The sequence below is a fragment of the Pipistrellus kuhlii genome, unplaced genomic scaffold (assembly GCF_014108245.1).
Source record: "Pipistrellus kuhlii isolate mPipKuh1 unplaced genomic scaffold, mPipKuh1.p scaffold_m20_p_4, whole genome shotgun sequence".
NCBI classification, from domain to species: domain Eukaryota; kingdom Metazoa; phylum Chordata; class Mammalia; order Chiroptera; family Vespertilionidae; genus Pipistrellus; species Pipistrellus kuhlii.
Genome location: NW_023425540.1, coordinates 10415826 through 10432378, shown reverse-complemented (window position 1 = coordinate 10432378; position 16553 = coordinate 10415826). Strand labels below are relative to the sequence as shown.

At 38.9% G+C, this 16553-nt stretch overlaps 1 protein-coding gene across 3 annotated transcripts in view; it reads left to right on the top strand.

Annotated features, from left to right (window-relative positions):
• Positions 1-16553, top strand: part of SEMA5A (semaphorin 5A) — a 368047-nt gene that overhangs the window by 93247 nt on the left and 258247 nt on the right. For 2 of the 3 annotated variants that reach the window (XM_036409216.2, XM_045571872.1), the window contains one exon: positions 95-189. The exons of the other annotated variant lie outside the window; for it this stretch is intronic. The gene's annotated coding sequence lies outside the window, so the exon portion shown is untranslated. The remainder of the gene's footprint in view (positions 1-94; positions 190-16553) is intronic. 3 annotated transcript variants of the gene reach the window in all.

The following is a 16553-nucleotide window of genomic DNA, read 5'->3' as shown; positions in this document are numbered from 1 at the left end:
CACTAATGGAACTTTCTAGAATTCATACACAATGACTACAACATCTTTTAAACTGGGTAAACAGGACCATTTCTTTTCTTTTTTTTTCTCGCAGTGTTGGAGTGTGAGAGTTGAGCTCCAGTGAGCAGATGGCTGTGGATCCTTAGTGTGATACATGATCCAAGAAACACTCCAGCCTTTTCCTCCTTGGTAAGTCAGACATCGAGGTGGGAAATGAAGGACCTAACAGTTTTATAGGCTCAGATACTGTGACAGCTGAGGAGCTTTACTTTCCTCTGCAGTCAAAATGGCAGTGAATGGGCAAGCTTTCAGAGAGACAAGTTTCTTTATGGCAAAACTATTTTGACCCAACCCCTCACTCAGGAAACCCAAAGCCCTGACAGGGTGCCATTGACACAGCATCCTCTGGCCCACGGTGTGCTTATTCACCTGGTTTCAGTTTTACTTTGCAACCTTAAACATACTAGAGGCCCTGTGCCCGAGATTCATGCACCGTGGAGGAGGGAGGAGAGAGTCCCCTCAGCCTGGCCTGCACCCTCTCACAGTTCAGGACCCCTCAGCGGACATCCTTAGCACTGCTATGGAGGTATGAGAGGTTCCTGCCACCACTCCAGTGTGGGAGCTCACTGACCACCAGGGGGCAGCTTCTAAGTTGAGCGTCTGGTGGTCAGAGCGCATCATTCTGCTGTTCTGTATATTTGCATATTACCCTTTTATTATATAGGATTAGGACAAGCATGCAATTACTTTGGGTTACCCGGTAATTATGTTGCATAAAAATGTTGTGATATCAAACTCCCTCTTCTATTACAAGCAAAAGCAGATGTTTAAAGAGTAAAGTTGAACAGGATTGGCAAACTTAAATCATGGGATAACATAGGGATACCCTTTGCCACATATATCAAATAACATGATTTTAAAAAACTTTTTCTTAAAAGGGTACACTGACACTTTAAGGCCTATTTGGTAGGTTTTAATATAAAAAATTGGCAAAGAAAAACCACTTTATTTGTGTTTAGTTGAAGAGTTTAATCAGGGAACTACTTTTATTCATTCATTCATTCATTCATTCATAGAAATAAATCATTGTAGCAGAACTTTCAGAGATCTTTTTCAAGAGCCACTGGTCCCTACAAATTTCATGAGTGATGGTAACGTTTTCTTCACTTAATGGCAATGATATAAAAAATAAAATCATGCTTATAAAAGTAATGAAAAACTGTATGAGGTACCTAATTAACTGGAAAAAAAGAAATTGCAGAATAATATTTAATATAATCAATTAATCTTCAAAATATACACACACAAATGTGCAAACATATTATCTCTACCCACAAGTCATGTGTGTCATAAAGTCTACCAGAACATATTAATATATACCGAATTGTAAATAGATTAACACTGCAATTGAGAATGTTGGCACTTCATGAGCCTTATCTTCACTATCTAAGAATTTCTAATGTTAAAGTTTGCAACCTGAAAAATAAAAGAATTAAGATAGTGAATGTTCATTATAGAAAATATAGGGTGGAACAAAAGTAGGCTTACAGTTCTGAGTATGTGAAATGGAGTTTATTCTTGTATTATTAATTATTATATTAATATTTTTCATACAAACAATGGTAAACCCAACTTTTGCCTCATGCTGTATGTAAAAGAAGGGCACAGTTCCCCCATAATCCCTTAGCCAAAGATAACTGCCCGCAACTTGGGCATGTGCCATGGTTGGTTATCAAATAGGACAGCCCCCAACTAGTCACACTGTCCTAGGCTATAGTATGTTTTTTATTAGTAATTCATAGATTTGAATTAATACTGGACATAAAAGTTTATATACTGCTCTTAGACTTGTTATAACATATACTTGTATATTATACATCTATGATAATGCTATATCATATAATTGGAGATTATTAATGACCCTCATTTAATTGCATCATACTAGTCTACCATGCAAAGGCACTATAATGTAATTTACTGTCTTTTTTGGGGAGATATATAAGTTATTTCCGGTTAAGAAAAATAATAGACAATGCTGAAACAATCATGATAAGCACGTACGTCTTACACTTGTTTCCAATACTGCTTTCTAGATTTTGTCAGTCACACTATCTCCTGCCTTGTGAAAAGCAGAAATTTGGTGCATGAAATCGATATTTTATCAACAATAGCAGCTGCTACTGTAAAGCTTTCTTTTAGTTGAAGGTTAATTCATTGTGTTACACTAGCTGTAGCTGACTTAAAATTTCAAAACCTAGGAGTTAATGAATGAGACTGCTAATTGGCTTTGGAATGTGTTGTAGACATTTATGTTATACCAATAATATACTGGAGAGTTTGCTTTGCTGAAACTTCACTGAGAATCATCATTGATTATTTAGTGAACTTGTTAGTTTTCCTTCCTTTTTGTATGTGTCATTGCTTACACATAATGTTATTTGGTTGGTTTTTTTTTATGTACTTATTGATTTCAGAGAGAGGAAGGGTGAGGGAGAGAGGGATAGAAACATGAACGAGAGAGAATAATTGATCTGCTGCCTCCTGCATGCCCCCTACTGGGGATTGAGCCTGCAGCTAGGACTTTTGTCCTGACTGGGAATTAAACCTTGACCTGCTGATTCATGGGTTGATGCTCAAACACTGAGACATACCTGTGGGCTATTTGATTTCTTATATGATTACTAGTAGCCCGTTGCTGGAAGATTCCTGCAGTAGGGCTTCCTGTTGAACTCTCCCCCACCCCGCCTGCTTCTCTTCCTTCTCTACAGCTTTGCTCCCTTCTGCAACTCTTGGCTTCTTTCTATGCTGTCTTGATATGCAAATTAACCACCACCTTGGTTGGGTTAATTTGCATACTCACCCTGATTGGCTGGCGGGCGTAGCTTGGCATAGCTAAGGTGTGGTCAATTTGCATATTACCCTTTTTTTTTTAGGTAGGATTAGCTATTGAGAGAGAGAGAGAGAGAGAGAGAGAGAGAGAGAGAGAGAGAATGAATGTGTGTGTGTGTGTGTGTGTGTGTGTGTGTGTGAGAATGAGAGAGAGAGGGAGAGAGGATGTGAGAATTTTTTAAATTTTATTTTATATTTTCTGAGCTACTGAGATTCACAATTTTTATTAAAGCTTTTAACAGACTTTAAGAATATTAATTCTTTGTTGTATTTTTTCTCCACTTCATTTGCTTAACTTTATCTTCTTAAATTTAAAGTTTATTGAAGTGTTGCCAAATTTTTGCTTTATACTTATATCAACCAGTGCTTAGAAAAATAATAATCTTTTAAACTTTCTTCTAATCTTATCAATGTATTCAGTGCTTTAATTCAGAAAAAACAGTTCAGTTAGCTTTATAAAAATAGATACTGACTTTTGTGATTTTTTTTCTCTCACAGCTTTATTCTGCCTCTGTTCTTCCTCACTGATAAAAATCAATCCTTAGTTTTAATGAAGATACTCAAGCAATTAAAATATTTGTATGGAGGAAAGATCTCAGTTGTACATTGCTTCATTCTACAAATAGAGACCATGTTTAGAGTCAGATAATTAATTTTTTTTTCATTCTTTTATTTACTTCTCTTTTGGTTAGGGAAAGAGAAAGGTTAACCTATATTTTGAGATGTTCTATAGCCTTTACCTATATTTTTAACAACTACCCTGTTTCCCCAAAAATAAGACAGTGTCTTATATTAATTTTTGCTCCCAAAGATGTGCTAGGTCTTATTTTCAGGGGATGTCTTATTTTTCCATGAAGAAGAATACGGTACACATTTATTGTTAAACAAAAATAAAGGAAATTTATTACCTGTATACAGTATGGTAGTACAGTAGTTGTCAACACAAACCAGACAAACTGAATCCTACAGTATCAAGAATTTACTCATTTATTCAATGACAATCATGTCATCATCTTCTGGAACATCATTATAACAATCCAATTCCTGAATTTCCTGGTGAATTTCTTGTGACTCCATTTCTTTCAGAATCAGTGGACCAAATCTCTCATGTTTAGCAATAGCACTGTCTTTAAATGAGTACTTCTTGTCAAGGTAGCCTGCTCACAGTGCATTTGCAATGCAACTGTCAGTGATTTTCTCCCATGAATTCTTCACCCAAGTCACAACTTCTTGCAGTTTAGGTTTTACAAAGTTTCTGAGACAGAGCCTTGGGGGGCCTTATTTTCAAGGGGATGCCTTATATTTCACTGAGAAGGAAACCTGTAAGTACATCTTATTTTCAGAGGATATCTTATTTTCGGGGAAACACGGTACATACAAACACACATACATGTATACATACACCACATACATACATGTATATACACACACACACACACACACACAATTTTTCTTAATGAGATAACATTTATTTAGGAAGTCAGAGAGGTAGAGCCATAGAAGAAAATCAGCTCAGGAAATAAGTCACAGAGGTAAACGAAGAGCTCTTGGAGTTTATAGGAAAGAGAGAGAGAGAGACAAGGAAAACCCACCTGGGGGGAAAGTGGTGGGGAAAAGTGTGGTTGTGCTCTGTAGAGAGAGCTGCCTAGTATATGTTATTTAATAGTTACTTTACCTGTTCTGTTGATTGTTAACAAGTCATTGTCACTGTGCTTTTCCTGTCATTTTATTTTTGTCCCTAATGTTTTGTGTTGTTTGTTTTAAATGTTATGTGGTGGTGTGTCCCCAAGCCCAAGACAATACTGGTCAACTATACCAGTGATGTGTAGTTGATGTCCTTACTAGTTGAGTTGAGAGCACTCGCGTAGAATATTATTTGGTTATGGTATTTTCTGCAGTAATGGTCTCACAGTTTATAAGTTCTAAGAGAGAGAATTAGCTAGATTTCTCTTTCTGGGTTTAAGCCACCACTCAGTTCTCCATCTATATTTTTCTTGGTTTTCTCCATTCATTGGCTGTAAAACCAGGAAAGTGAAAGGATATCATTTGAGACTAGGAAAAGGCAATGAGAAATCAGACTGAGTTTCTGGAGACAAAATCTACATGTGAAAAGAATGTGCTTACTGATTTATTGGTGTTTAGTTGGTAACACTGCTGATAGGAATTTCATTTTGTGGTATTTGCTGTTCATTTCTAAGAATATTATTGATATGAGTGCATCACTTATGTAAGCATGCTATATGGTTGTACTCTAAGATAAAGATTTAGCCTGTCATTCTTAATAATATCAGAAATACTAAAGCCATGGACTCCATTTCTTGTTCCTGCCCTATTGTTTAGTCAGCCAGATGGAAAATCTCTGTGAGATGATCTGAGCTGTGGAGTCACATGCATTCGCTTTTCACGAGCCAAGTTCACTGACAGGAGGATTGTCTGCTCCCATTATCTGCATTAGGATGCACTGGAATTCCCATTCCAGGAGGCAATTGCTCTCCTTCCTTCTTTTCTCTTTGGTATGGGATTTTGGCTCTTCCAACCCCCATTTGTTTTAGTGAGTGTCTGCAAAGTATGTTATTGTCCTGAAGGTTGTTGGCCCTATGAATACCATAAATATTTGTAAATCACAGATGTGTGGGCAAGTTCAGAATCCACTTTCTTTTCTTCTCTTTGTGAAGTCAGCCTGGAAATGGCATATACGTCTGTTTATTGTCAGACACCCATTAGAGGGGCCGGTGTGTGGGGTAAATTACTTGGAATTGAAGATTTACATGTGCACGGGAGGAATTTGCCCCCCTCGATTAAACTGTGCATAACGTCTTTTTTGGCAGAACTTTCCGAAGAGCAGAAATGACCTTGTGTTTGGATTTTTGGGTTTCAGGGGACTTGAGGTTTTCCTACATGTCTTCAGATCAGAGACTTTTATAGCTGCAGGGCTGCCAACCTAGGCAGTTCATGCTTCATCCACTGGGGCTTTCCTTGTGATTTTTGTGTGCATTTGTGTCTCTTTTAACCTCACAGGCCACAAAGGTATCAGAGTCATTTTGTTTCATTTGCTTTTGCTTAAAGTTTGTATAGTTACCACTGTTGGTTAAACACAAGCAGGAAAAGCAAAGGTTGGAAAGATGGTCAGGAGTTTCTGGGAAGTAAATGCCACTGCATTTTCATATCACTGTATCTAAGAATAGCGAACAGATCTTAAATTTTCAATGTGGAGGACTTAAGTGGGTGCAACTAAGTTATCTATCATAGCTCAGATTTTTTTTTGGCTTTGATGGTGACTGTCCTGCTTACAGCTCAGAGTCATACATGTTTTGCAAAGCTTCCTCTTCCTTCCATAGCAAACCACCTCATTGCTACAGTGATGGCTTGAAGATGAGGCACATACCCAAGTTGACCAATCACACATTGCATCTGATGCTAGCCTGACTAATTTTAGTTGAGGCCACAACTTCAGCCTGGGCACCAATATATTATTCTTAAACAAGCCCATCCTTCCCACCCCCCTTGCATCATTATCATTTGTTAGTTTCCCTTCTCTACTGGATTTTTCCAATAGGAAGGGAAACATCCACCTTCTTAATAAGATGACCTTTTGACCTTAATTTTCTCTCCATTTATGGCCCATTTCTATTCCCTTCAAAGAAAGACTCCATAACAGAGCTTGTTTATATTTGTTGTCCTTAATTTCTGTGTTTCCTTTTTCTCTTGAACCCACTATGACAGCTCAGTCTTTCTGTCAATACTGCCTTGCAAGGTCACAGTCACCACCGTGTTGCTAAACCCCAGTGGTTGAAGCTCAGTCCCCATTGCTTTTGACATTCAGAGTTGGCAGCTTTGGTATGATACAGTGGATCCCTCCCACCTCCTTTGACGCTTTCTCCATCTGGTTTCAGGACACTACATTATCACTATTTGTATAATTTCTGCCCTCCCCCAACATAGTCTCCATGACAGCCGGTATTTTTGCCTCCTTTGATCACTGTAGCATCTCCAGGCGTAGAGAAAGGCCCCAGGCACAAAAAGCTGCCAATAATTATTTGTTTCATGGAAGGATTTGTAGAACATTGATGGATGGATAGATGGGTCTTTGGGGATTTTTCAAACTCAGTGACAAAACTTTATTTCTAATTTGGACACAGGACTGCAGAATAATGAGATTGTCTACTGGAGGAAGGAATAGGATTATTCCCATCTATCTCTCAACCAGAGTTTAGTGTATTTGGTATGATTTTTTTCTATATTGTTCATTGGGTGAATAGTTGCTTGTTCACACTTTCTCAACTCACATGCCATCTTCTCTATGGACCTTTCACTTCCCTCTCAGTGATCAGGCCAGTTAAATTGCACCTTGTCTGTATCTTCATACTCCCATGCATATTTCTTCAGTTGGATTTCTTATGGAATTTCTTGTGTACACATAGACTTTCCTCTTCATATAGTGAGGTCCTTGACTTTCTTGAGTTCATCTTCCCACACTCTGACACACAAATAGTGCCTATACTTATGTGTTATTTAATAAAGTGCTTCCAATTGGAATTTTGTAAAATGTAACTTCTTTACTGTCCACTAACAGGTGATAAATAGTGCTTCTCTAGCCTTCTGATTGTGCTACACTTTATTTAAGATGTTATTTTCATAATTTTTTTAGTAATTCAATAATTAGATTTTCTATTGCTATCATAGACTGTCCCCATATTGTCCACCTGAGGCCACTCACTCTACAGCTTTCCTGAATAGCCTTTGTTGTTTTCCAGATGAGTGAACATCATTTATAGTGTTTCAAAAACAAGAGAGAGTGTAAGATCCCTCCACAGTCTCTCTCTCCGAGGTGATCGTCTATGAGTTGTGCAGAATCCTGAAAAGAAAGGCAGGAGTAATCATATGTCATGTAGACCAAAATCTTGAGCCTCTCTCCTACACTGTGGCGTTAGATGTCAGCTCCTTCTTGGCATTTAACATTTCTTAAATTGAGCATTTGGACCTACTCTCAGTGTTACCATTGAATTTTAGCAGTATCATCTTCAAGGAGTAGAACATGACTGTCAGAGCTTGGAGCTGAGCCAAGCTTAGAATGCTGAAGTCATATTTCCTATAAATTAGTTTTATGGTATGTACATGTTCAATATTGATGTGTTTTTAAGGAACAGGGCGTACATTTCTGCATCAATTGAATAGATAGATAAATAGATATAGATTTATAGACATAGATATCAATATAGACATATATATATACAGATGCATATATATATGCATATATATTATATATATATGTATATATATATAGATAGATAGTTAGGTTTATATATATATATATATATACAGATGCATATATATATAGATAGTTAGGTTTATAGAGATAGATATATATGATATAGACCTAGGTATAGGCATAGATTTAGATATAGATACAGACAGGATTATAATGGGGATTCATGGCAGTCAACTAGGGCAGGCTTATTGTCAACAAAATAAATGTCTAAAACAGTGTACTAAAGTGCAGCCTTGTGGCTTAATTATAAATTTCTGGTTAATTAATTGCTAGCTGCTGAAGGATCCACTGAATAGGGGAAGATCTGAGCTCTGCAGGATCTTTAAAGTAAATGGTCTTTCACTAACTTGGTGCTAAAAGCACAAGAGAGCTTGCATGCATGTATGCATACCACCTTCTTCTTCTTCTTCTGCTTCTTCTTCTTATTCTTCTTCTTCTTCTCTCTCTCTTTCTCTCTCTCTCTCTCTCTCTCTCTCTCTCTCTCTCTCTCTCTCTCACAAACACACACACACACACATGTTTTTCATTGAACAGTATAAATAGTTAGCCATCTTTCTTCTTCTTCTTCTTGTTATGTTTTTTTAATCCTCACCTGAAAATAGTTTTCTCCATTAATTTTTTTTTTTTTTTTTTTTTTTTTTTTTTTTTTTTTTAGAGAGAGTGTAAGGGAGGGGGATAGAGAGAAACATCAATGTGAGAGAGATACACTGATTGATTGTGTCCAACACTGGGGATTGAGCCTTGAGCCAGCAACTGAGGTACGTGTCCTTGACCAGAATCGAACCTATTACCTTTCAGTCCACAGGCCAATACTTTAACCACTGGCAAACTGGCTAGTGCTCAGCCACTTTTCTTGTCTTTTCAACGCTGAACGCATACCTATGTCGTGCTGACACCTGTGTTCATGGCTGTGAGCAGCAGGTAGGGGGCATCCACAGGGCATACAATAGGTGCCAAAGTAGCAGCTGAGGCATGCACAAGACCACACATTCCCAGATTAGAGCTCATTCCAAAATACCATCCCTGAAACAAACATTTAAAATATATATATATATATATATTATTGATTTTTTTTACAGAGAGGACGGGAGAAGGATAGAGAGTTAGAAACATCTATGAGAGAGAAACATCCATCAGCTGCCTCTTGCACACCCCCTATTGGAGATGTGCCCTTGACTAGAATAAAACCTGGGACCCTTCAGTCCGCAGGCCGACACTCTAGCCTCTGAGCCAAACCACTCAGGGCCCAAGCATCTTTTTAGTAGACAGGTCTAATCCTTTCTCCCAAGTAATTATGGCTTTTCTCTATTTCTCTGGAATTCTTAACTTCTTCCTAACTTAATTTGATCATAGTTATATGCTAACTTTATCATTCTACTGTCATATTTTCTATGGAGCATAATACATTTCTTTTCATAACTTCCCATTTAATTTACTGTGTTATGATTTTCTATCGTTATTTTATAAGCCAGTTATAAAAAAAAGTCCTATATGCTAATTGGAGGGGGGTATTGAGCGAAATGGGGGACATCTGTAATACTGTTAACAATAAAAATAAATGAATTAATGAATTAAAAAACTGTCTGTGTAAAGGTCTTGAAGTTTCTTAAACTGAGCAATTGGAATGTCATCATAATAGCAATAATTAAAAAGTAAGTTATGATGGCCTAATGTTTTTTGTTTTTCTAACCTTGACTTATTTTCTTGTTCAAATTCTGTCTTAATGGAAGAACATTTACAAAGCATTTTTGGTTTTCTGAAGCAAACCCTCAATGGTCAGATACACTTACAACTAATATTTCTAACCACAGTTGCATGGTTTGTGAAGATTTTATTGATTTGGATTTGCTTCATATTTTTTTTGAACCAATACCAATTCCCCAAGTGTGGAGTATAAATCTTACTGAGTTGCCTCTACCTGTCTGTAGTAGTCATCCTTGTTTGGATTTGAAAGAGGACTGGTAGAAGTTTTAATGTCCTTGCATGTAGCAGTGACAATAGAAATTTAATAATGATCCTTGAACATTTTACAATATAAAACATTTTATAAACCACTGGTAGTAGCCTCGTAATACTTTATAATATAGGCTCAAACGATTTGAGTACTTCCTGTATTCCAGGCACTGGTATAACTGCTTCAAGCCTATCATTTCATCTTCTCAGCGCCATTTAAAGCAAGTTCTAATCTTATTCCCAGTTTAGAGATGAGTATACTGTGGCATGGAAAGGTAAAGGAACTTGCCAAGGTGACTCAGAGGTGGATTGGGTGGCTGAGCCTAGTGGATAATATATTATCAAGTATGTGTTTCAGTCCCCCTTTTTTTACTAAGCTCACCAAGGGGGCCCCTATGGTGGAATATTATTGAAAAGAATGATAAAGAAATAGAACCCACCTATTTAGATATTATTGCAAAATAATGCAGCTATAGTTTTCTGCAAATAGTGTCTTGGTTTTAGTTCACTGAGCTAGCAGATATTCTGAGGGTTGGAACCCACACTCACTGTGTAATTTCCTTGCCCAAAACACATGATTGGTGGTTCATCTCAACAAAAATTCCTCACAGACAAACATCTGTGTAAACAAATGGTGCCTCTGCATTATCTCTTCCTGTACATGGGGTCACCAGGGACTAGCGGGCATTCCAATTAATGTCCGATTGGGAACTGTGTTTCTATTATTGACATAACACACTGACCACTTTTCTTTAAAATTGCAAAAAATGTGACGTGGATTAATAGCCTGTAGCTCCTACTTCCTTTAAATAGGTATTTATTGTGCACGTACAGTGTGTGAGGTTTTTTAGGCATTGGCAATCTACTGGCAAACTTAGGCTCCCACTTCCCAAGGAGCACATATTTTAGTTGGGAAAGTCAGATCGTATTAATTTTGTCACAATACATAAGAAAAGAAGCATGTAGCGGTAAGTGTTAAATGGTAAGCGGTAAGGGATTCAGAGAGGTCGGGTGTTAGAGTGTGAATAGGGTCAACTTTGGATTGGCCTGTATGGTGGGGAAGGGGAAAGGGGTGTGAACTGAGACCACAGTGGTAGGCAAGCATTAGGTTGTGTAGGGCTTTGTAAGGCAGGACTCAAAATTTGAATGTTCATCCTAGGTGTTGGGAAGCCTGAGGGAGAAGCACTGGGGAACAGGATTTGTTTGCTTTTTTAAATTGTCACTCCAGTTGTCATGGTTACCAGAAGGGAAGCAGGAAGGTCAATCAAGAGTTCCTTGCAGGTGACTGGACAAGGCATGATATTGCTGGAGATGGAGAAAACTCGATGGACCACATACTGATACAGAAGTCCTGGGGAGATGCAGGTTTTGGAGGGGAAAGTCAGAATTCTAGGGCCATGTCAACTTTGAGTTGACAGTTTCGTTTCTCACCCAGTTTGAGAGAGTAGACAGTTATATATGTGAGTCTGGGCTGTTTGGGGATGATTGGAACCAGAGGGAGATTTTTGACTGTAGGGAGGAAAAGCATGCCTCAGACAGAACTGCGGGAGTGGGAATGTTGAAAGGTGTTGGGGGCAGTCTTCATAATATTTTACTTGATTTGACAGTCCTTTGATACTTCAGAAGTGACCTTAAAAGTGACAAGAAGTCCCAGAGGTAATCCTCTTCTTGAGAGATTTCATTCAACATCTTAGCTGCCAAATTCCCTACAGTTGTAACATTACATGCCATTCTGGTTATAAGGAACAAGGTCAGATTCTTCCAATGAGGTATGTGATGGGAGCTCTGTGTAGGCTTTATTTTGCTCATTTTCTCCCCTCAACAGTTCAGTCTTCCATTGTTCTCCAAAGCAGGCTCTTAATTGAGTCTTGGGAGGCACTAGGCAGGGCAAGATAAGTTTTCCTTGTTACTAAAATGCTACTTTATGACATTAAAATCTGCCCCTTGTTTTCTCCTCCTGCTCTGTGCTCTTTTAATTATTATAATTATATACTCTTTCAGGAACCTTGGACCAGTGACAGTTGAGTATTTGAGAGGCCTGCCAAATGTTTTTGTTAATGTATTTCAAGTTCTCAGTGCCGGTTCTGGCAGCAGTCAGTGCACTTGTTGACTAAATGAATCTGTGCACATTTGCAATGTGCTGGGGAAGAGCCTCTGACACCGTGTTAATAATAAGCCAGCAGACAGGGGTGCAGCCACTCAATGTGTGATTTCCTGCAAGGGTTTCGGTTAACACCACTTGCATTGTTAACACCTTTTGTAGGAGGATCAAAGCTATGAAGCCCAGGATGTCACCAGAGTTTTATCAGTGGCTTAGAAACATTGATTTTCCATCAAGAGAAATGCATTTGGCCTACTAATGTAAAGTCAAAGGCTTACGTTTCTTGGTTAGTTAAAATATGATTTGGCACTGGCCGTTAAGATTTCCTGAGGCAGGTGCATTTTACTGTAAACCAGGCTATGGGACTGGATGTTGAGAAATCATGGGTTTGACCATCCAGAGTCCACAGAGAGATAGATCTTTGTGAAGGGTACATGCATAATTAAAATATTTGTTTTTTTCTTAAAAATTTTAATTGATTGTTTTTTTTAGAAAGAGATAGAGAGAAACATCAATTCGTTGGTTGATTCTTGGATGTGCCCTGACCAGAGATCAAACCCACAACCTTGGCATATTGGAGCAATGTTCTAATCAACTGAGCTACTCAGCCATAATTTTTAAGGCACACTGATCAAGCACTTGTTAAAAGAGATGAACTGAACTAAATAATAACTATCTTTTCTAGTGGATCATTTCATTGGTCAAATGCCAATATAGAAATTAGTGGTAAATAATCTGAAAGCCTCCTTAAAAACATACACAATACTTTACTGAGATATGATTGATATATAAAAAGCTATATATATTTGATGTATAGCTTTACATGCGTTTCGGGTAAGAAAATACGTATGAAACCATCAATACCACTATTGAGGCCAAAAAATATACAATACCACCCAAACTTTCCTCTCTTCTTTATTATTATTATTATTATTATTATTATTATTACTACTACTATTATTATTTTAGTACCGGTAAGAATATTTAACCTAAGATCTGATCTCTTAGCTTAAGTATAAAATACAATACTCTTATTAACTCTGGGAGCTAAGGTGTATAGTAGATCAAATTTTTAAAATTTGTGTTAGTTCTAGAGATTGAGAATCACCTCTCATCAATGCCATTTGGAGCAAGTCTATTAGGGACAGAAGTCAACATTCAGCACCCTAATTCAGTCAGCCTGAATTTAAGTGTTATATGATCTTTCTTCTCTGTTGGAAGTGGCATTCAGATTTCAGGTAACACATGAAGTGTCGGTGTCTCTTCTGAAATGAATACATGCAGTGCACTGAGGGCAGTAAAATATAAAGATGGGATTTGCCTCAACTGACAGGGCTTTTAATAATTGTGTGCAAGTTGTTTGTGAGACCCAGAGGACATATCTCTTGTGATTCTCATATGATTCCATGGTGGATCCATGCTTTCAGATGGGTCATTGAGGTCAAGTGGATTCCTGGTGGATATGGGAATTGTTTATATTTTGGGAAATCAGTCTAATAATCCCTATTAAAACTAGGCAAACCCTTTCACCACTTCTGGGAATATAAATAATAAAAACAAAAACACCACATACATATATGTATGTGTATTGGGTGTTTATAGTGGCATTGTTTTCATTGCCTCCCATCTCCATAACACTCAAAAAACTACCTTGTACGTTGAGTTTGTATCAATAGCTTATAGTTTATATATCAATTAGAGTATGAAAATGCCTAAAATATGATGTAGGCATTTAAAGAACAATTCATACCTGGCTACTGAGGAGAGATTTTCATACTATTCAGTGAGAAAAATAGATCCCATTTTATAAAGCGGAAAGACCCTGGTCTCCCGAGTCTGCACACACGTGTTTGTACGTGATCCCATGGATGTGAAGAAGGAACTAGAGGGGGCCCAGTAGAGTGGTCACAGTGCTTGTGTGGGCAGGAGGAGAAGCCGCTCCTAAGAAATGGCCCTGCTGTGGGCAAAAGTATGAAGATTTGGTCATCAGAGAACGGTGAACTCTGACCCTGTTGTTCTGGACGTAGCAGAATTCTGGTTACAAGCAAGATGGTCAGAGAGCCTTTTCATTTCTTTAAAGGGCAAAAGTAACCCCTAGGCATATCAGTTCTTCCCCAGCCCCCAACTTCATGTCAGGGTTTCTTTGTGACTGTCTCCTGATACCATTCATTCTCCTTTCAAATGTTCCCGTTTTAGAAATAAGCATTCGCCAGCAGTAGATTGGAAATCCTAAATCTGCCCTTAGGTATGTGATGTAAGACATTAAAAGTTTCTCCTTCCCTCCAGCCCATGAGGAACCCTGGGCATGTCAAAAAATGCTTCCCCTGTCTCCCTTTCCTTTTCTATGTGTGCAAATACCATAATTCTCGTGTGTATTATGGGTAGTGATAGATACTGTAATTAAGGTAAATTATAATGGTAAGTGCCTAACTTTTTATTCAAGAGATGTTGTCTAAACAGAAAGATTGCATATAATACAGCCCCTCAGTACCACTGTGTTAGCAAATGCTGTTGCTATTGCTTAAAAGGAGGAAGCTGGCATGGGGGTCAGGGAGAAACATAAATACCTTGCATGGTGACATCACAGGAGTCAGTGACAAAGATGGGGGTTTGTCGGCAGACTCTCTGACCCATTGTTTGAAGAGCTCTAGTGCATTTGCTGTGGATCAGGATGAAGTGTCTCGTGTGCATGTGGACCTGCCCACAACGCCCAGGAGAAGTGGAGGCTGGGCCTGGGATCAGACGCCCTCCTGCTACTTGGACAGCATTTAGAACCATATGGTGGCCTAGGGCCCTGCTGGAGTGCATGCCGAAGCCAGTGGCATGGCCTCAGATGTCCTAATAGGCAGTGGGATGCACAGCAGAAAGAGAAGTTGTTCTTAATTAGCCTTTCTGAAACTTGATTTGTTTTTGCTGGTGTGGGTTGACTTGATGAACTTTTCCATATCTTCCCATACACTGATTCAGGAGGAAAATGAAATGCTCCCTGATGGATAAACAGAAGTCGCTGGGGTGTCATTGATATGCATTTCAGTGTACCATGTCCTGCATGCATGCAGGCCCCAGGAAGGAGAAGGAGCCCCCCGTTCTATCCCTGCCCTCAGGACCCTGCCAGCATCAGGAGAGGTTGCCCCAGGTACCCAGGAGGCAGGGCCTCTAGCTAGGGAGTCTGCGTCCAAGGACTGGTGTCACCTTGGCCCCGTTAATCGTCAGCTCAGAAATGCACTTTTTCTTCCCTGAATGTGACTGTGACATGATTTGGCATCACCTGTCTTGTGCCTTTGCCCCTTCTTCCTAAGGGAGGCACGTAGCCTGGCCAGGACATGTTCTGGTTGACCTTCACTTTGACCTAAATGGTTAAGATGCTTGTTACTCACCTGAGCCCCACAGGTGCCTGGCACTTTCTACCTCATTACTTGTCCTCATCAATATCAGAAGCATATGAACTGTATGTTTATGACTCTGGTGTATAAACTCATAGATATCAGTGCTCCCATTCTTAAGGAGCTCATGTTTGAGTGTTCCTCAGTATCTGCATGTGGAGGGCAGTTGTCACCTCCCGAGGATCAAGAACACTCCTGTGGTGTGGCAGGAGCTGTGAGCAAATGGCAAGTTGATTGCGATCATGGAAGTGCTCTGATAACCATATGCTAAAACCAAATGCTGCTGCTAATGAGTCCATGGAAAATGGAGTGTGTGCCCTTAATTTGCTCCTTCCTGCCCATCAGAGGTGTTATACACTGATTGCTTGGGCCCCTAAACTTTCTATGTTGAATTTCTAACCCCCAATGTGATGGCATTAGGAAGTGGGACTTTTGAGAAGTGATGAGGTGGTGAGGGTGGAGCCCTCCTGAAAGGGAGAGACTTGAGAGAGGTGTCTTCCCTTCCCTCTCTTCTCTTCCCCTCCTCCCTTTCCCTCCCATCCCCTGTCCTCTCTTCCCCTCTCCTCCCCTGTCCTCCAGCTCTCCGCAGACATCAAATCTACAATACTAGCACCTTTGACTTCAAAGCCTACAGAAATGTGAAAATAAATGTTTGTTGATTAAGCCACCTGGGCTATAGTAATTTGTTACAGCAGTCCACACTAAGGCAGGAGGGATTTAATAAAGATTAAAGTGAAGTTAACAGACAGAATGGCTGATAGGCAAGGGATTCGCAGATCTCCAGATCCATGATAATACAGATATGGTAGAGAAGTGAAGGAAATGTCTTGAGATAAGAGTGCAGTTATGGAATCAGGTATATTAAGCCTTCATTATCAGTCTTGTCCCCTTAACTTTGAAACCAAAAGAAGAGTCAGTTCCTACCTTGCAAATTATAGGCAGTGCTGAGGAATAACTG